General features: G+C 38.0%; 2 pseudogenes; one reads left to right on the top strand and one right to left on the bottom strand.

Moving 5' to 3' along the window:
• Positions 1–243: 243 nt before the first annotated feature.
• LOC150013485 (granzyme A pseudogene) lies at positions 244–955 on the bottom strand (annotated as a pseudogene).
• On the top strand, positions 956–1,694 carry LOC150013484 (protein DPCD pseudogene; annotated as a pseudogene).
• Positions 1,695–22,097: the final 20,403 nt, after the last annotated feature.

The raw sequence follows: 22,097 nt of genomic DNA, 5'->3' as shown, positions 1-22,097 counted from the left end.
AATTTATTTAGCTTGTTAAAGTACTGGAAAGTATTGATTATTTCAGCAAATAATTTGAATTATATTTTAGGTCTCAATAAGAATTATTATTTTATTAAAATCACCATATAACAAATTGATTTGAAAGTATTGTCATTTTTGTGATACTGATTTTCCTATCAAGCTATTTTTTTTTGTCGTGCAGATTGACTTTATTTATGACAAGATTAAGACGTGACAGCAAATGAAACAAAGTGCAAAGATCTAAACTGTCCCCTTCATAGTCTTCATGATCCAGTTGAGGTACTTCTAAGAGAGACACATGTAGATGCCAGGCCAACGGAAGTCTCCACATTTGCCTTTCCTGCCAAAGGAGGTGATGCCTCTGAGGGTCGCCTCAGAGATCGGGGGACCTCCCGAGTCTCCATCACACTAGTCCTTTCTGCCACGGTGGTTTCCAGCACAGATCAGTCCAATCACAGGATTGTAATTATAGTGCTCTGGATCATTGCAGACTTTTCTGTCTATGACAGTGACATTGACTTCTCTCAGAGTATTGGGTGCACCAAGCTTATTGTGGATCAGACCACATCCTGCAACTTGGCATGTGGTTTCTGGTTTTACGTCATCCCCCCTTTTAGGGAGATTAATGATAGCCACGGTTTTATTAATTATTGCTTTTTTCTTCAGCTGTAGAAGTTTAAGATCACCCTCATGTGAGTCCTCGTCACAGCAGGGATAGGTAATCTCTTTCTTCATGGACATTATCTCTTTTTCATGCTCTTTCTTGGATTTTGAGTGAGCCCCAAGATGACTTCAGAACTTTTGCTCAGGACACAGTGCGCAGCGGTCAGCACCCACTCGTCTGTGACAACCCCCCCCCCCCCCCACAGATGCTCTGGCTCCCTTTCAGCAGCGACATGTAGGGTCTTGAATGAGGAGTCACTTCATTTCCTCCAATGATGCTGACGTAGAGATGCCACCTCAGGAAAAAGTCTGCGGCTCCCACCACCAGCCACTCCTCGAAAGGCGGGAGGTCTTCTTTTCTTTTTCTTTCTTTCTTTTTTTTTTTTTTTTTTTTTGATTAACATTCTTTATTTTATAACACTTTCAATCATAAGTATTTGAAGTCTGCGGGCTGCTGAGAAGACAGCACTGCTGCAAGATGAGAGAAGGAAGGTGCACTATTTGTTCCCAGATGGGAAAGAAATGGCTGAAGAATATGCTGAGAAGACGAAGGAAATACTTGTAAGAAAGTCGCATGTAAAAAGTGCCCCGGGAGCCTTGGGCCAGTGCCAGATTGAGGTGGGAGAGCCAGCACCCCATGGAGCAGGGAACCTGGGGCCTGAACTCATCAAGGAAAGCAATGCCAACCCCATCTTCGTGCGCAAGGACACCAGGATGTGTTTCCAGTGGCGGATTCGAAACCTCCCCAACCCTAAGGATGTCTATAGTATCTCTGTGGACCAGAAGGAGCGCTGCGTTGTTGTCAGAACAAGCAACAAAAAGTACTACAAGAAGTTCTCCATTTCTGACCTGGACAGATACCAGCTACCTCTGGATGATCCTTTGCTAAGCTTTGCGTATGCCAACTGCACTCTGATCATCTCTTACCAGAAGCCACAGGAGGTCCTGGTGGCATGTTGGAGCTGCAGGAGATGCTGAAGAATGTCAAGATGACCCACAGCAGTGACAGGAACTGCAAGACCCAGTAGAAGACCCCTGAGCCTGGCACCTGTGGCGTGGAGCATGGTGAGGCTCTTCCTGTCAGCTGGCAAGACTTGCCAGCCTGAGCCTTTCTGGAACAGGGGCAGCCTCTTCTCTTCCAGGCTTTGTAGAAGCTGGGCCTCCGGGCCCTCCTGGCCCTACCATGGCCTTATCTCCTGAGTATAGCCATTCTGAGTCAGTGCCTTCCTAAAAAAAAAAAAAAGAAATTCTTTTTTTTGAATTATGTTTTTACTTCATTCTACTCTTCCGTATATCTGAGTTAAGTTTATTTATTTTTTCATTTGGTTTTAATTCATTTCCTCAAATAGCATCATTTTGGTCAACATCAATTAGTTATGATATTTGATGAGAATAAAAGTCAATTTCCCATTGCCACTGTCTTTATGGAGTTAGCACATTCTTCCCATGCCTGTAAGGATTTTCTCTGGGGAACTGGTTTTCCTTCAGCATCTCAAAGATGTGCACATGAGTGAATGGGTGTGTCTACATGGTACCAGCAGGAGTTACTGTGGGTATGGGTGTGATTGGCCTTCTGATGGAAAGGTGTCCTGTCAAGGGTTTGTTCCTGCCTCCTGCTCTGAGCTACTCTGAAAGGCTGGCCCCTTACAATCCTGAACTGGAGTAAGCAAGATGAAAATCACTAACTTGTTTTACTAATCTTGCTTAAATGTAGGTAGAGCTCACATTTTTTCCATGTTTAATATTTGAAGTGTTTGGGGTCTTCACTGAGAAGTTTAGTGATGTTTCTGCACCCCAAATTTGCCGTAGGAACTTAACTCTTATTTATCTCAATTAATGTGTGGTAAAGTTGGTTTCTTTATTTGTCATTTAGCTTAAAGTCACAGTTTTCAAAAATTGATAGATGAGGTAAGGTGAGGACATACTGTGTTTTTTAAATTAAAAGAATAGAGGAGATGATTGATAACTAAAAATGGATTATATGATAATTTCTAATTAGAATTTTTGCCCAAGACATATTCTTTCTCAATTTGCATATGGAAACACAAAGTATACGATCGTATTATCTCTAAGTATTGATTCTTTACATATGTTTTTCTTAACTCTTGATTATTTATGCTCTGTTGTGTTTGCTAAAATATCAAGTACAGTATGAAATAATACTGTTAAAATATAGTTTTCTTTTTCTTTTTATCAATATAAATGCCTCTATAGGAAGTATGGCAAAAATGTTTCATATTACAATGCTGAATCCAATCTAGTAATAGTAGTTGCTTTGAGAAATACATTATATAGGTTTCTAAAGTCATGTATGAGCTTAATGGAAATTACACCATGGTTAGTTAACGAAGTCTGTCATATGTACAAGGTACAATAGGAACAAAAATTATATATTATAACTATAATATATATTATATGTACTTATGACTTTGTTTTAGTGTTTATCACTAATGATACAACATCTTGGAAGAAAATTTGCAATTAAATTCATTAAAAGTTTTGAAATGTTCAAAATATTTCACACTTTTAAAATGCATGTTAAAGAAATAGTTTTGTTTTCTGGATATTTATTTTGCATCCTGCTCCATTACTGAATTCTTTTATCAGTTCTAGCAATTTTCTGGTGGAATATTTAGGGTTTTCTATGTACAATATCATATCATCTGTAAATAATAACAATTTTACTTCTTCCATTCTAATTTGGATGCCTTTAATTTCCTCCTCTTCTCTGAGTGCTGTGGCAGGGACTTCCAGTACTGTGTTGGATAAGAGTGGTGGAAGCAGGCATCCCTGCCTTTTCCCCGACCTGAAGGGAAAAGAGTGTAGGTTTTACTTATTGAATATGATGTTGGCTGTAGGTGTGTCATATATGTCATTTACTGTGTGCAGGTATGTTCCCTCTGTTCCCACTTTGCTGAGAGTGTTTATCATAAATGGGTGCTAGATTTTGTCAAATGCTCTTTCTGTCTCTATTGATACAATTGTATAATTTTTGTCTTCTGTTTTGCTTATGTGGTGTATCGCGTTAGTTGATTTGCAGATACTCTATCAACTTTGCCTCTCAGGAATAAATCCTACTTAATCATGCTATATGACCTTTTTGATGTATTGTTGGTTTTGGTTTGCTAATATTTTGTTGAGGATTTTTGCATCTAAGTTCACCAGGGATATTGGCTTATAATTTTATTTCTCTGTAGTGTCTTTACCTGGTTTTACTATTAAGATAATACTGGCCTGGTAAAAGGGGCTTGGGAGTCTTCCCCAACGTGGAATTTTCTGAAATAGTCCTGACTATCTTCTGGCCCTGGGGTCACACTTAGCACAGTGGTCTCTACCCCAAGATTATCACCATTCTGAGTTAGTAACTCCCATTGTTTAATGCTGGCTATTCTTTTTCTATTTGTTGTAGACTTATACCTTTTAAACATCCCCTTACTATTGCAGAAGAGTCTAAAGAGGAAAAGGAAGATTTGCCTTCTTACATCAGAAACAGTAGAGAATCATTTTAATGAATGTATAATATTCTATTTTGTTGATGCACCATATTTTGTTTAAAAAGTATTCTGTAGATGGAATTCAATTTTCCACAAATTTTAATTACTATAGACAATTGTATACTGAACAAGCTTAAAACAAAATTTTGGAGGAAGAACTTCAGATAATATCCTACAAGTAAAATTATAGGTTAATTTACATACATTGAAGTTATGCCTACATCATCTCAATATAGATTGCTTAAATATATAGTGCCAATTATCCACTGCCGATGCAAACTCTGGGTAAAATAATTATATCCTTAATATTTCCTGATTGTGTAAGTTAAATATTTTATCTCATTTTAATATTATCTCTTTGAAAAGACTAACCATTCAATAAAAACAGCATTTGCCTATATGAATCAGTTATTTTCTGTAATTGTACCTTATTATAGCTTCATAATATTTAAATAAACTGTATTTATTAGTCTTTTCCACTCTTTTGTAAGCTTCATAAGATGAGGAGCATAGTCTTTGTTGTTGTACTCTCTGAATTTGGGAAACTTTCTTTTCCTCACATAGTTCTCTCTCTGCATATATGCCAGTCTGTGTCCTAATCTCTTCTTATAAAGACAGCAGTTATATTGGATTAAGTCCCACTCTAATGACCACATTTTAATTTAATCACTTCTATAAAAACCCCATGTCCTAAATTATTGTACACTATAGATGTATAATAAGTATTTTATTAATTAAAAATATGGGAAAAGCACATTCTGGAAAGTATTTTAAGTAGATAACTTAGTTTATTATAAATGACTCAATATTTAAGAATTTAATTTTCACTCTAAGTTTTATAGCCAAAATGACTCTATAGTCTGTAATACGTGTGTGTATATATATATATATATATATATATATATATATCTGTGTGTGTGTGTGTGTGTGTGTTTTATGTGTGTGTGTATATATACACACACTATGAAAGTATAGTGAACACCTTTTGGTAATATTTGAGTCTATCCCAGAATTTATTCTGATAGCATTGATTTTATTGCAAGAATTTCACACTTAAATTTTGTTTGTCTTTATTTTAAGTTCCTTAACTCATACTTATCTTAGGAATTATTTTCCTGTGATTTTAATGGTAGGAAATGGTACTACCAATCCCATACAGATGTAGGAGAACCAGCCTCGCAAACAGCTGGAAGAAACAGGTGTACAGAAATCCAGGGACTATTAACACATCTACCTGAATAAGTGTAGGTAGTTACAAAAGTAATTAAGAATAAAAGAAAGCTGTGTGAAGCTCCTAACAAAAACATTGCTGGTAATCACTGCCAACTTAAAACCAATTTTGTGAAGTTTTCTTTAAAAATAAGAGTAGTTTACATTGACTATTACCTTTTGTCTTGTAATTTGCACAGGTATCTTCAATGAACAGTTCGTTTAAACTTCCACTATTTCCTGTGTGTGTTGCAGGCATCTTTGAAATGGAAGTATCAGCAATTTAGAGTTAGCAGGCTTCCTTTTGAATATTTATAGAAAGAAAGATTTCAAAAGTATACTTGGCAATTTTCTTTAAGTTGTCTTTTTGAAGTTACCACGTGTTCTCCTATACTAAAAACCTACTTCTTTTAGAATTAAAAACAATGTATGTTTTTTTAGCGTGGCTTTTTTTGTTGTTAGAATTTTCAGGTTCAATCCTGTGAATGGTTCCAAATAATATTTTATGATTATTTTTATAATTATCACAGAATTGTAAAAAAGTAAATAATTTATATAGAAAATAAATCACCCTTTTTGCAGGTACATGGAGAGCATGTGTTACGTATATTGTGAAATGATCTCTTATCAACTGTACTCATTTGATAGGGCTGCCATAGCAAAGAACCACAGGCTGGGCAGCTTAAACAGCAGAAATTTGTTCCCTCACAGTTCTGGAGGCTGGAAATCTGAGGTCAAGGTGTTGGCTGGGCTGTTTCTTTTGAGCTCACTTCTCTTTAGCTTGTAGGTGGCTATGTTTTCTCATGGTCTTCCCCGTATGTGCATATCTGTGTCTGAAAATTCTCCTCCTGTAAAGATACTAGGCATATAGATTAGGCCCCGCTCTAATAACTTCATCTTTATTTAATTATGTGCTTTTCTGAAGAGCCGCTCCCCAAATACAGTCACATTCTGAGATACTAAGGTATAAACTTCAACATAGGAATTTTGGGAGGATACAATTCAGACCACAACACCAGGCTTTTAAAAAAATGTGATGTGCATGAAATGGCTTTATCAAGGTGTAAATGAAAAATGCAATAGACTGCAGTGAGTAATATGTATCATGCTGTAAGTTTTGAAATTTGTATGTGCCTGTGAAACTTACCACAATAATCAAGATAATACACTTATCAGGTCAGAGCCAGTCATGTCCAGCCAGCGGCAGTCTTTTCTTAGCTGCCAAAGTGTAGGGGAGGAAACATTTTTCCTTCTTCCCTTCTAGGTCCTGTGGCTGTCCTAATATGTAAATTGACATAAGACAGATTAACAGGAGAATAACTTAATTTCTTACCTTATGGTAGCCCCACAAAGATTTGACACTCACTGGCAGCCTGGCAATGGAGGCTTATACACATTTCTGAGCTAAGGAAAGGGGTAGGGGTCTGAGGCTTCACCCTTAAGATTTTAAGCAAGTGACAAAACGCCTTTGTGCTTGATTCTTCATGTTTTTAGAATTTTTTTTTTATTGCTTATGTTTTTAAATTTCTCAGTGATGGACTTGGATGGGGGGATTTTATTTCCTGTGCTAGGGCCTTCCTTTCATCTTGAAGACTGGTAGGAATTCAGCATTGAAGAATTCCAGTTGACTATTTATTTAGTAACTTTTTTCTTCTCTAGGTTATCTATAATCTGTGGAAATCCTATTACTTAGATATAGGGACTGATATTTTTGTTTTTGTATGCCTTTATATTTGTTTTTATAGTTTTCATTTGTTTTTATTCTTGGTGAAGTTTTCTTAATCTTATTTCCCAACTTGACTATTGAAATTTTTATTTTGTTTATTTTATTTTGTAATTTCCCAGGAGTTCTTTCTGGTTTCTTTTATTGTTTTTTTTTTTTTTGTTTTCTTTTTCCCCCACAACAGACTGTTCAGTTTTTATGGATTTCATATTGTCTGGGCTATTTCTTAGAATACTAATTTTAATATTTTAAACTTTTTTCTTCCTTGACTTTATTTAGTCTGGGTCATCCCCTCTCCTTTTGTTTGTTTTGGGTTTTCTTTTTCTTACCATACAAAACTTTTCCTCAGAAGTCTCTTGATTCTCAGCTGTCTAATTACTTTTAATAATAAAGTTCTCCTTAAAATTTTCATTTAATTTCTTAAAATACCTCTGCTTCCATCCCTTTCTCTTGACTGAGGGTAAATTCCTGCCTACAGGCTGTTACCTATGGTGATCTGCGTTACTCTGGTGAGCAAGGATTAAAAATGGTGAAAATGAGAGTTCTGTATATAGAACGTCAGTTAAGTTTTTGGCACCTCTTCTAACTCCTGCTCTACATTGTACTGAGAATTTCAAGATAGTTTCTCTAAGGATTTACTGTTTGAATAAATGCCTTCTCTGATGCCTTCTCTTTATATTTTGGATGTACATTCTTTTACATTCTTCCCTCTGCTTTATCAGTCAATGTTCCAGTATCCGTATTCCAGAAATGTGTTCAAGTCTACCTTCTGCTAATGATCCTTTTCTTGTTTTCTTTCTATGTTGTTGTGTTTTTATACTTCTTTAGAAATTCCCGTTTTAGTCTTCTATTACGCTTTTACGGTCTTGGCTGGATCTCAATTTGCCATCTTGAAGTTTGTAAAGAGAAGCAATACTGCCCAACTTAAAAACATTCTGAAGATTAGATGATATAACCTATATCACATTTCTTATTCACACCCTAAATACTCATTCCACTTTCCCACAATGTAAGACTGTCTCCTAACAGATGTTCTGCTAGCTAACTCCCCCGAAGAGGAAGAAAATTTCAGCCTATCTATGATTTAATGTTCAAATTCCTTGTCATGGAAAGCAGACATGCTTTTCAGCCATTCAGAAGAGTAGTTTACAGGTTATGGATGTTTTGGAAACCTGATCCTGGTTCTACTTTTTTCCCTGATACAGCCTGCCTTTGAGCCAACATTCTGCTTTCTTGCCTTTTTAAAGTTTGGAAATATTGCTCCTCTTTACAGACTTCAAAATGGTAAAGTGAGATCAAGCCAAGAACATAAAACTTGGCAGTTCCAAATTGGGCCCTTTTAATCTGTACCCAAAGAAGACAGAAAGCAGAGCTAAAATCATCCCAATGAAACCAGAAAAGTTGTCATTTTTGCTGCCTGTCACTACCAGAACCAACAAGCAGAGACAGGGATTGAATCTTGATGGGAGCTTTATTCAGATGGCTGGCAATCTGAGCAGATGGCAGGTTATGTACCCTAACAGACTGGCTTACATTTCCTTTCAAGCTAGCCTTTTTATGAGGAGGAAAAAAGTGTAAGTAAGGGATTTGGAATTCAGGAAAGAAGTTAATCAGATAAAAGCTGCAGTCCTGCAATTTCCCTAACATTCCTAATATCCTTTCAGCTGCTGGCTGGTGATTTTCTATCTGGGTCCTATGCCCTGTGTCCTGGGCAATCTCCTTTATCTGTGTCCTGGATGGGAAGGGATGTCTCTCTCTGGAGCATAATGGCTTAGATACCTCTTGATTGCTTATGGTCTCTTCTGTTGCAAAGAATCAAATTGCTTGTGGTGTCCTAGAGTCAGGGTGACCTGTACCTTCAGTTCCTGAAGCAATATCTTTTTACATGCATTAACTACTAGGCTTATTCACTATTATTTAAAACTAAAATTTTCCAACTCTTGAGCGCCCCCCCACCACAGTAGGCATGTAACGTGAACTAGAAATAGATATAATTCCTTGAATTTTTAGATCTTTCCCCTTCTCAGTGTTATTGCAGCAGCCACCTAGCTGATTGCTATGCATAGTGATCATTTTACATAAATAAAAATAATTAAATACCACCACACTCATAAACTAAAAATATAAAACTTTTGAGTGAAAGGAGATCTTTTCATTTAAAAGGCCAATTTTCCTTTTTCTTTTCTTTTCTTTTTTTTTTTTTTTAATAAGTGCTAATGAAATTGACCTGAAGCATATCTCCTAACGAAGAATATTTAATGGACAGAACAATCTCTGGGGTCTCTAGGACATAGATTGGAAGAGATAACATGCTATTTCATTAGACCACAAAGATGAGAAAATCAAGAAAATGAAGCAGCAGCTAGGAAGTGGAGTGTCTGTATCTGATTACTGTGTAGTACTTTTCATATGTTTCACTGTGAGATCAAGTACTGACCAACTACAATTAGCACCTAGGATGGGACTTACCTGAAGTTACAGTTCTATTCCTGATGTTTAAACAGAAGACTTCAAATATCAGAGTGGTGTCATAAAACTCAAAGAACTTTTACCTTTTCAAAAGAGAAAAACAAAATGTTTAGATTTCTCTCATATAAGAAGGTTGCCCTCATATTAGTGTGGTAAGCTTGGGTTTTGCATAAAATAGAATAAGTTGACCTACATGCATAAAGTAGCACTTTGAACAGGCACATGGTTGATGGGTTGAAGTCCCATTCTGCATAGCAGTCATGTATATGTTGCTACTCAGAGTGAGCCAGACTGAGGTTTAAGGGCACAGTGCACAAGACTACCCTCACTTCTGACACCAACTGTAAGTTTAGACAATACTCCTAGTTTAGATATCTTTCAGAAGAACTCACAGAATGTACTGAAATCTATTATAATCACAGTTCAGGTTTAATACTGAGAAAGGATACAGATAAAATGCAGCCAAAGGAAAATAATAACTATGTGAGGTGATGGATGTATTAACTAACCTGATTGTGGTAATCATTATGCAATGAATACATATATCAAGTCACGCTGTATTCCTTAAACTTACACAATGTCATATGTCAATTATAACTCAATGAAGCTGGGTGCACTCGGCTAAAGGAAGAGACACAGAGGACAGAGTCTGGGAGGGTTCCATGGGATTAGGAAGGGTTACACTCTTGGCCTCAATGTGACAATCTGCATGAAGTGTTGCTCATTTGAGCTTTATTCCAGGGTTTTATTTGGTGCTATTATGTAGGCATGATTGATTGATTGATTGCTCGCTCGCATGGATGAGCTCAGTCTCTAGGTCATGTGATACTGAGTGACCCAAAGCCCCCATCTCAAATCACATGATTGGTCTTTCTGGCATAGACAGATCCCACTTTAAAACTGTTGGTATAGTTGGTCATACCCTAAAATCCAGTGTGACCAGCCCTGACTCAAAGACACCAACCGCAAAGCATGACATAAATTACCATACAGAAGTCAAGGAAAAAAGTCACATCTCTCTACTACAGAAGAAAATATGGCTTTACTCAATTCTCTACTATATACTTGCCCATAAGAAGAGGTGCTATTCGATTTCAGGGAGACAAAAAGTAATTTATGGTGCTCTGTGAGAGAAGGAAAGAAGAAAGGAGTGTTAAAGATGAGCATGCTTTAACTCAGTTCCATGGTTTGAAATCAGTAAACAGGAGCCGGTATGCTGCAGCTGGCCTGCAATAGGAAGATATCTTTGGGTCCTTTGGTTCCATGCTCATTTCACACACCACTTCCCAACCCTGTCCTGAGCTAGTTACTTGACCTCTGCCCTCATACTGCGTATTTATGGTACAAATTTGTATCTGTGATCTTTCATCTAGTATCTCTGCTATCCTTCCAAGGTCTTTGTCCTACTCACATTTATGCACATGCTTTCTATTCGCTTAAATATACAACTTTGAAGAGAGCAGATCAAGGACATACTTGTGGTATTGCACTGAAATTTATTTCTATGCAAACTTTGGAGGTATTTTTTAACCAGTTCTTATTTCATCTTCTTCATGGTAATAACAGAATAAGAGTGAGAATAGAAAAAGTGTTTGTATTCCTAGGGATTATTTCAGGTCTGCTCCAGTTTATTACCTAAGATATATAGCCATGGGTAAGCATCTCTGAAATTTTTCATGGTCTTTTTTTTTTTTTTTTTATAAAAAGACCGGGGGACTATGCCCTTGTGCTCCATTCAGATTTTAGTATCAATCAAAGGCATAAACAAGTATGATATAACTTTACTCTGGCATCATGTATTGTTTGCATTAGTGAAATAATAAAAAATAGCTTTAAATGGATTTATTAAACATACCTGGCTCTCTAAAAGTCACCTTCTTTTGCACTATTTAAAAACCTTATGGCTAGTCATCAGAGATCACAAAAGTTGGCAAATAAGCAATGTGTTTAATTTTTCCTAATTTACTATCATAGGAATAAAGAGCATTGACAAAAGAAAATTTTCAATACACTCAAAATAAACCCATTTAGTTTTTTTCAATTCATTGCATATTCATTAAATATCTTTGTCCTAGGAAAGAGTAACCTCTATCACAAGACTACATTAATATATCTATTAGACCAGGTACTAGTTAGCTTGAGGTATTTTGCCTACATATTTATATCTGGGGGATATTCAGAAGGCCTATATCACAGAGAAGCTTACAGGGCTATCATAATAATGTGAATTAAAAGAACTTTCGTCGTCGGCAGCCGTCCGTCTCGAGAGACGATGGTGTAGCTTCTTAAGAGTCTATCTGCACCGCCAAGAATGGCTGTGCAGTCCGACTCGGGAGTGACATGGTATCTGTCTCCTCCCGTGTTGAATCGACATCTTGTGATGACGCTGAAGCTACAGAGCCTGGGCAGGGTAATATGGAGGGTCTGCTGTTGCCCATGCAGCAGACCCCCCCTCTCTTCGCAGCTGAAGGGTCCAAGGGAAAGACGGAGTCGATACAGCTTGGCTTCAGGTGCGCCGCAGGAGTTGCCCATGTTGACTACAACGTCAAACCGCCTTAGGGACTCCGGCTCCAGATTTTCTGTCGGGGTTTACTCCCTTAGCCTTTCCCCTGAAGAGGTATGCCGCAAGGCAGCGGAGGTTTTTTGGAGTCAGAGTTTTCCTTCTCTGATGTGCCCTGACTGGAAGATCGAACCAGCGACACCTAGCTCGCAGGCCGACGCTCAATCCACTGAGCTAAACCAGCTAGGGCTTAAAAGAACTTTACTATATTGTTATATACCCATGACACTAACAAAAATTAATGATTATGATAAAAGCCAATAGTGATAGGACTTTAGTCAGTAGATTCACCACAGGTGGCCCTGTTAGATGATTTAGTCTTCCTATAAAACAATTACATATTATCCTAAAGGAATTAAGAATTGTTCTTAACAAGAGAAGAGTATTTAAGGAGCTCATATTTACTTGCTTTCCAGAGCTGAGACTACAGAACTAGACTGTATTATTTTAGATTATCCGTGAGAAGCCGTAACTGTGTGACATGTGGAGCAACAAGCCTTTCTCCCTTCTCAATGTCTGTGGCTAATGGTGGTGGTATTGCTGGGGACATGGTTTACCTCGTACTATCTGGCAGAGAGATTGGTCTTTGATCACCAGATGGGAGAAAAACCTGACTAGTTCTTTGCTCTCTGAACCTTATTTCATGCACCCATATATCTGTGCAAGACAGAGAACTAGAAAGCACCCAGGTCAGAGGCGAATATCTCTGGAGAGTTCTTAGGCACTGGGTAGATACTGAAATAAGCTGACCCTTACGGTATGATTTTTCCAACTTCTTTAATGATATTTAAATCACCTGCCACTGGAGGACACTATTATTAGAGTAGCTGTGGGAAAAGGCAGTTCTGGAATAAAACACTGCCTATCAATGGCCACTGGGCAAAGGTTAGAGTGGGTGTAGGGAGCACACAGACTGGAAGCTAGGGCACTTAGCATTGAAAACTTAGAACCTGTTCTTTTCTCATAATTAATGAAGCCTGCAGGCCCTCTACAATCCATTAAATTTAAGTGGGGGTGAAGTTGAGCTATGGTGGCTTTAGAGATGCTGGTGTGTGTGCATCACAACATCATTTCAGAGGGGGGTTCTTGAAATCCTCAACTCATGCACATGGACAACAGTATGGTGATTGCCAGGGTGGAGGGAGGTGGAGGATTGTTTAGTTGGGATTAATGTTGATGGATGGAGACTTGACTTGGAGTGGTGAACACAAAATTCAGTGTACAGATGACATGTTGTATAATTATACACCTGAAACCTGCATAATTTTATTAACCAATATTACCCCAATAAAGTTATTTAAAAGGAAAAAAGGAAATTGTGTTTTGGAGAAAAATACAAAAGCTCTTTATGTAAAAGAAACCACATCACAACCTTAACGTTACCCATTCTACACATTAATATTCAAGGGTCATGATCTCAGAACAAATCCCTAAGCTAGTCAACCTTGGTTCATCCAGGCTCATAAGTTTCAGAGGCTCAAATACACAATGGAGACAAGAGATATTATTTATGTCTGAATTTCACCTTAATCCTGAAAATTTTACAAACTGATGGACCCAAACACATGTGGGTTGTACCCACGCACTGTGCAGCAGAAGGCAATGGTAAATAACTGCTGCACATTTTTTATTAATTTTATATTTAACCTTCTTATCTTTCTTACTGTGAATAGGGTCACCAGGAGTTGGAGTCAACTCCACAGCATGTAAAAACAACAAAGTAAACGTTCTATATTCTCTAAGATGAGTTAGGGTCAGGAAAGATGGTCAGTGCATCTTCAGAAATAAAATATAAATACAAGAGCTTCTATTTATCATCTCTGCAGAGAAGTGAGATTAAAGGCACAGTTAACTATCACTATATAAGAAACTGCTTTTACACTTGGTGGATTAATGTAAAATTCATTACCTACCAGGGTTCTGTTGGTTGATGGGGTCAGCTTGGCAGTTCCGGTGGCCTCACTTGGAGGCTCTCGTGTAGTTGAGTGAAAGCTCCAGCTGGTGCTGCAGTCATCTTGAGGCTCAGCTGAGCTACCAGAATAACTGAGTCTCTCTTCTTGTTCCTGTAATCACAGTGCCTCTATTTTCAATGTGGCTTTCACATGGGTCTCTACACGTAGTCTCTCCAGCAGCATAGTTAGACTATCTCTGTGGATGATTAGGGTTCCCAAAAGGAAGAGATCGGCAGGCGATGAGGCAGAAGCTGTCAGCCTTCTTAAAGGCAAGACTGGAACTGACATAATGCCCATGTGACTATATTCTATTGGTTATGGCAAGCCAAACTACTTTTGGAGATTAGCTACCACAGAAAACCTTCTGGCCCCCAAACAATATTTTCTTACATAAAAATTACATTCAGACCCAACAATCCCCAAAACCTCATCATACTGGGGCATGAGGCTAAATCTTAAGGCCTACTATGTCTCCACCTACACAAGGTCGGGGTTTAGATGAGGTCCCATGGGGTATATACAGCTAGCTTCTCCTGAACTGGAGAACTGTGAACTAAAATGACAAGTTATCTGTCCTTCACATGCACAGCATACAATTGCAAAACAGGTGCAAGAGAACTGAAAAAAACAGCAACATCAAAAGGGGGGATATCAAAATGAGAGGCACATAGCAGTCCCTGGTTCATAGTGATGCGAAAATACAGCCAGTTATGTGTTGACAATGGCCCTTGCTTCATTGATTCGGCTCTATTTCTAATCCCTCGTTCTCCTCAACTAAACTCTGCCACTGAGCTCTTTCATTGCCATGAAAAAAAGTGGTCCACTTTTCACAACTGATTAGCTTTCCTAGCCTGGTTCCTGCCTATACAAGCTGGAGACTCAAAGATCTCTTTGTATTTTGAAATGTTTGTACTTTTCTTTTCATGCTGTATAACTTCTCTGTACACTTTTTGTGTATCAAATTGCAATCCACTTTATTAGACCAAAGCTATACTAATAAATATCTTTGTGACAAGCCTCTCTCGGTCTTGGGCTGAGAGTCAAAGTGCTGAGGGATAATACGAAGATTTTTAGAAGCTGTTTTATCTAGAATAGAGGGTCTTAGAAGAATGTCCATAATTCTCTTGGAAAAAATGTTGTGTCTAGCTGAGGGTATTTATGAAAGACCATCCTAAGTTTTTCTGAGGTTTCACAAAAGAGCATTACCACCATATTCTTGAGATACTAATTCTGAGACCATATTATACTGACAGAACCCTGGATTTGACCTTTTCTCTCAGGCCATTTCTTGTTTTGAGACCTGCATGAAACAGTTTTACTCTCAAACACAGCAGGACCATACATGGAAATGTATTCTCTAGATTCTATTGGAAACTTAAGTGTTTTTTATCAATGAATTTCTCTATACCAGATGGTAGACAGCCTTACTGAAACCAGTTATCATTTTCAAAATTCTTCCCAGAATCTTACACAGATATTCAATTCCATTAGGTATATTCTTTATTTTCCACATTATCTTAAGTACCAGTGTGGCTTAACTTTCCACTGCTACATAAAACCGGTCACTTTTCACAGCTTACATGAAATGAGAAGTAGTGTGGGAAGGGCAGATCATGGGGATGAGCCGTCCATACATGTTCCCCTTAGTGGAGGTCATTGCAGGTTCTTTGTTCAAGAAGAGATTTACCTCCTCAGATGCAGAAAAAGGCTTGCTGCACCGTCAAAGGTAAGGCTTCAAAATCCTCAGCTTCACTGGAAATTGCCCAAATGACTCCATCACAAGTTTCAGGGGCACCTTCCCAATTAAAACCTTGAATTTAACATCAGGCTCTGTAGATTGTGAATATAATTTGTAGAATAATGCAGTGACGTATAGAATTAGACTTTGTGTTTAGTTTTTAGAAAGTCAGTCTGTGGTTTCTTTCAGTGCAGTTATAGAAGATTTCTGGATCTTTACCAAATTCTGAGTAGAGAATTAAAAGCCTAAGTTTATCACCTTATTTCTTTAAGTTATCCAATGCAAATAGAAGTGCAGATTAAATCCACCATACTCCGCATACTCCTTTATGCTGTTATTTTCCCTATCACAAAAATTTTATGGTCAACCGATATACTTGCTTTCTATAAGTAATTGTTTCTTCATCATAAAGAAAGACGCCATAACTTCACAGCCAAGAATTTGGATATGGGCTTTGGGTTAACATTGGCCAATGGAGCCAAAAATTGGGAAGAAGAGATGCACGTGTAGTGGACAAGAGCAAGGACCAGCCGGAAGCTGCTGGCAGACCTCACTCTGCCTCCAACAGTGACATGTTCCAAGTATAGTGCCTGCTGCTTCACTCACACATCCCAAATCTCAAGCTTTTCTTCTTTCTTTAGACTAGCGTTAACCTAGAATCAAGCAGGGTGGGTATTCTCAGATATTTAGTTTTAGATGAGCCAGATTAATATGGTTCAAAATGATCACAATGAAACCATAAAGAGAAGTAGCACAGGCTTATCTAAGTTGACACCAGCTTAGACAATTTGACACAGACAACACTGTAATACTTTTTATAAGTTCATGTTATCCATATGTGTTAATACTCATTGCCCTCATTTTTACATAATTATAACAATTTTTCTTATAATCCAATTTAAAAAAAGCCCTCTATAGTTATGTTCCAGGCATTAAAGAATTAGAAAATTTGAAGGAAAAAGCTGTTGACCATCAGGTGACAGGTTGGGAAGATATTGAATCAGAGATCTGATAAACGATGGGGCATCATTTAAGCATCATGTATGGGGCCTAAAACAAAGTAAGTCAGGAGGTTAAGTAGCTGTTGGGAATTGAGACTGGGTCCCTAAAACATGCTCATCATATCAATGAAGAGATCCTAGGGCAATGGCAATATGATGTGTGAGTGTGAGTGTGTGTGTCTGTTTGTGTGTGTGTTATGGGATACAGAATAAGAAACTTTGTTTCTTCAGTCATTCTCAAATTTGAGTCTAGGGTGCCTGAGAGACTGAAATACAGTGCTTTGTGTGTAAGCTTTATATAGAATTTACTTCAATCCAACAACTTAGATTTTATGCTTTCATTTTTAGAAATATATTTTTTGTTATTTTCTGAAGTTTGCAATCCTTCGAATAACTTAAAAATTAGATGAAATTATTTTATGTATGAAAATAACTTGTACTCTAACATTATATTATTTTAATGCATAAAATGAATGGTACAGTACCTTCTTAGGAAAAGCCCTAGACATTTGATGGAGGAGAAGAATAGGGTGAAAAAGACAATGATTGATTTTACCTCGTTTTGTTTTTAATCTGTTGGAATTTCAAGTCAGGCAGACTCTGCGATAGCCAAAGGTGATTGAAGAAATCACGAACACCGGGAAGCTACAGTGGGAGCAGGTGCTGAGAAAGAATTGCAGTGAACAAATATATGTCAGAAAGAGGGCACTGGCCCCCTTACACGTTGCAGTATGTTGCAATCACCCACCTAATTCTATACAAGAGACAGCAACAGATAAATAAAAAGTGATTTTCCAGCTTGCTTTTGTTAGCTTTTTTCCCCATTAATTATTTCCCAGATGCACGTGTGTCCTTTGCATCAGCAAAAGCAAGAGCTTTATTTGCCCCTTGACACAGCTCTTAACAATAATGACTCACAGAATTTTTCTGGGAAAGATGGAGTGAAGGGACTCAGGGAATATTGTCAAGTGAAGCCTTAGCAGCGATATAACACTTTTGTGTAACTAAAAATACATTAACAAGCATTACAGTCTTAGCACTACGTCTGTGGTCTATATTGCTGTGTGCAGTTTGGTTTCAGTGTATGCAAATAAATAGGGAAGAATGGGCTCTTGTACTAGTTTTCTAGGGCTGCCATTACAAAATACTACTAGAAACTGAATGGTTTAACCAGCAGATATTTGCTTTTCCCAATTCTGGAGGCTAGAAGACCAAGATCAAGGTGCCAACAAGCTTCTCCTGAAACTTCTCTCCTTAGCTTGCAGATGGCCCCCCTCTTGTTTCCTTTTCACATGGTGCTCCTTCTTTGCACTTGTACCATGATGTCTCTTCTTTTCTTAAGGACATCAGTCATATTGGATTAGGACCCCACCCTAACAGCCTCCTTTAAGTCGATCAACCCTTTAAAGTCCTTATCTCTAAATATGGTTATGTTTTGACATTCTGGGTGTTGGAGTTTCAATATGTGAATTTGGGGGAGAGACATAATTTAGCCCATAACAGATGTTTAAACTTTTAAAAAGTAAAAATATAATGTCAATGCTTATAGGATTTTATTTGGGGGAAAATATTTTGATAAAATCAGGTATACATATTTTTTTTAATTACCAAAACTATGCTTTACTCAGATTTCATGACAGATACTTTGTTTTTTATTCTTAAATTAGTAGCATGGGATTTATATTATTATTAAAATTTTTAACTAAGAAGATAAACTCAGAGAGATTTAGTGAATTGCCCTTTTTCATCAAGAAGAAAGTGTTATGCCAGGATATGACCTAGTTTTTCTGACTTTAGTTCTCTTTCTACTAAAGCTGCCAGTGGATTTTATTCAAGAAATGTTAATAAGTTGTAAAAAAAAAAAATCAGGAATTGGCCAATGGTGGATAGCTGTACACAATATTCTGGTAATTTATAGTTAATTAGAATAATCAAAATGGGTGTGTAGGAGCATAGTAACGTATATTTAAAAACCAGATAGGTTTATTAATGAGACTTGAATTGTCTGTTAAATTGACTTCAAAATTTTTAATTCCTCATAAATTTCTCTTCACAGTTTTTTAAATTTTAAATTAGAAGCTTTACAGGTAATATCCAAAATATATTAAAAGCTTGCACAATTCAACACCAAACAAACAAACAGTCCAATTAAAAATGGGCAGAGGACCTGAACTGACACCTCTCCCAAGAAGACATTCAGATGGCCAACAGGTACATGTAAAGATGTTCGACTTCACTAGCTATTAGGGAACTGAAACTAAAAACTATGATGAGATACCACCTCATGCCTGTTAGAATGGCTATTATCAACAAGACACGTAGTAACAAGTGTAGAAGAGGTTGTGGAGAGAAAGGAACCCTCATTGACTGTTGGCAGGAATGTAAACTGGTACAGCCGCTATGGAAGATAATATGGCAGTTCCTCAAAACATTAAGAACAGGGCTACCATATGACCCAACAATCCCTCTCCTGGGTATCTACTTAAAAAACTCAGAAACATTTATTTGCAAAGATATATGCACCCTTAAGTTCCTTGCAGCATTATTTACAGTGGTCAAGACATGAATTCAACAAAAGTGTCCTTTGATAGAGGATTCAATAAAGAATCTGTGATACATATATACAATGGAATACTACTCAGTCATAAGAAAGAATGAAATACTATCATTTGTGACAACATAGATGGGTGTTGAGAATATTATCCTAAGATAAATTAGTCAATCAGAAAAATCCAAGAACCATATCATTACACTTATATGTGAAATATAAAACTGAAACTCATAATAGCGACAAAAGTAGGGTGACTGTCATAGGGAAGGGGGTGGGGGAGGGTGGAGGTCAAAGGGGGCCAAATACATAGTGATAGGAGATGGTCTGATTTCGGTTGGTGGACACACAATGCAATATACAGATCATGTATCATAGAAATGTAAATTTGCAACCATATGATCCTATTAACCAATGTCATCCCAATAAATTTAATAAAAAGAACCTTAATTATGAAACTAATTTTTACATATGCACATTGTGTAGCCAATTATAGTGTAGTATTTATTGTGAAAGATAAACATAATGTAGTTTTAAAATTGAATTGTCAAAATAATCCTCTATCTTTAAAAATTATAAGCTACAATTAGATCAGATAATCTAAAGAGAATATAAATCTCCCCAAGATGGTGGCAGAGTAGGAGGATATATCACACACCTCCTCCCAGACCCAAACTGGAAATAAAACTAAACAGGGGACTAGTCACCCAAAATAAACCAAAGATTGCCTGAGAAAAAGACTTTTAATCAAGGATAGGCAAAAAACACCTCGAGACCAGTAAGAAAGGTGAGGCCATCAAAAGAGCCACCCCGTTCACACAGGCTGTGGGAGCGTCCCCGGGGATGGAGAGAATCTGGGAGGGACCACAAAGTGGCCTCCCAAGCACAGAGCCCCAGTGCTGGTGGGGTCAGCTGACCACGTTAGCATCCAGCGGTGAAAGGCCGCAGTTTTTTTTCTGTGCTGAGGAGAGAAGAGACCTGCTGCAGACAAAACTGTTATTTTTTTCTTAATTCTTAAAGGGGCCAAAGCACAGGTTTTGTATTCAAAACCACTCACCTTGGGCCCCAGCAGAGAAGGTGGCATGGACTGGAGTGGTACGAGGAGAATTTGGAGAGAGAGGCACTGGGGAGAAATGGGGGGGTGGGGTGGCCGTGGGACTTTTCGGGCTGGGATATACCTGGATTCTGCAATAGCCATCTTTCCTGAGAAGAATAAACCCCTCCCAGGGGAAAAGCAAGTACCTTACCCTGTGGGATATTGCTTGCCTCACCCTCTGGAATTCTGCTCTCCTCACCCTGCCCCATTTTTGTTTTGTTTTGTTTTGTTGTTTTCTTTCTGTTTATTTGTTTGTTTTGTCTGGGTTTTATTTTTTCTTCTTCTTTCTTTTCTCCCATTCTGCATCTTAACCCTGCTGAGGAGCAGCAACACATGCAGACTCCGGGAGTGTCAGAGATGGGCTCAAAGGTGCGGCCATTACGTACACTTTCCGAGGAAACAGACTGGTGCTTCCCCCTCAAGGGAGAGCCATGGAAACACCCTTCTAGTTTCCAACAGACCCAAAATCTGGGCTCTGGAGACTCTACCCATTAACCTGCGAGGGGTCCCGCCCAGCTGATTACAAAGAAAGAATCCCAGACAAACTCAGACTAGTGGCTCAGGGGCAGGAGAAAACACCCACCATCTTCCCTGAAGTCTGAAAGGCACCTGCAACAGGAGATCCAGGAGTCCCATCTCCCCAGCTGTGCCAGAAGCCCTCTCAGAAACAGTTGGGTCTGTGACTAGCCTAATACAGGCAGAGACAGGCAGAGGCAGATCCTATGGTGACTTGGAACGTTCGCTGTCACACCCCTGGGCCCAGTGCTAATAAAACCCAGCTTTGTCGAGTAGCTTGGCCCATGCTGAGTGCAGCCAAGCCCAGAGGAATAAGCCACAAAATGTGGATCACCTGTAGCTTCAAACATGCTGCTGAGGGCTAGATGTGGACAGCACCTAGCATTGGCTTACACCAGCCTCAGATACCATCAGAGTTACTCTAGTCCACCAACTAATACCATACACCAGAACAAACTCAAAGTGAATAAAAGACTTAAATATAAGTCATGATCATAAAAATCCTAGCAGAAAATACAGACAGTAAAATTTCTGGTATCTCATATAGCAATAGTTTTGCCAATGTATCTCCTAGGGCAAGGAAGATAAAGGAAAAAAATAAACACTGGGACTATTTCAAAATAAAAGACTTCTGCACCATTAAAAAATCATCATCAAAATGAAAAGGGAACTAACTATATGGGAGAACGTATTTGCCAACAATATATCAGACAAGGCTTTAAACTCCAAAATATATAAAGAACTTATGCAGCTCAATATCAGGAAGACAATCAAATTGAAAAATGGGCAAAGGACCGGAATAGACACTTCTCCAAGGAGGACATACAGAGGGCCCATAGATGTATGAAAAAATGCTCAACTTCACTAGCCAAGAAAGAGATACAAATTAAAACCACAATGAGGTATCATCTCACATCTGCTAAAATGGCCATCATTAATAAACCAACAAACAAATGCTGGCCAGGATGTGGAGAAAAGGGAACCCTAGTGCATTGTTGGTGGGAATGCAGACTGGTGCAGCTACTATAGAAAACAGTACGGAATTTCCTCAGAAAAGTAAAAATGGAACTGCCTTTTGACCCAGTGATTCCACTGCTGGGAATATACCTTAAGAATCCTGAAACA

This window comes from Furipterus horrens, unplaced genomic scaffold (assembly GCF_987537825.1).
Source record: "Furipterus horrens unplaced genomic scaffold, mFurHor1.1.pri manual_scaffold_4, whole genome shotgun sequence".
Lineage (NCBI taxonomy): Eukaryota > Metazoa > Chordata > Mammalia > Chiroptera > Furipteridae > Furipterus > Furipterus horrens.
Note: the sequence above shows the minus strand (reverse complement) of the source record. Positions and strands in the feature narration are given on the sequence as shown.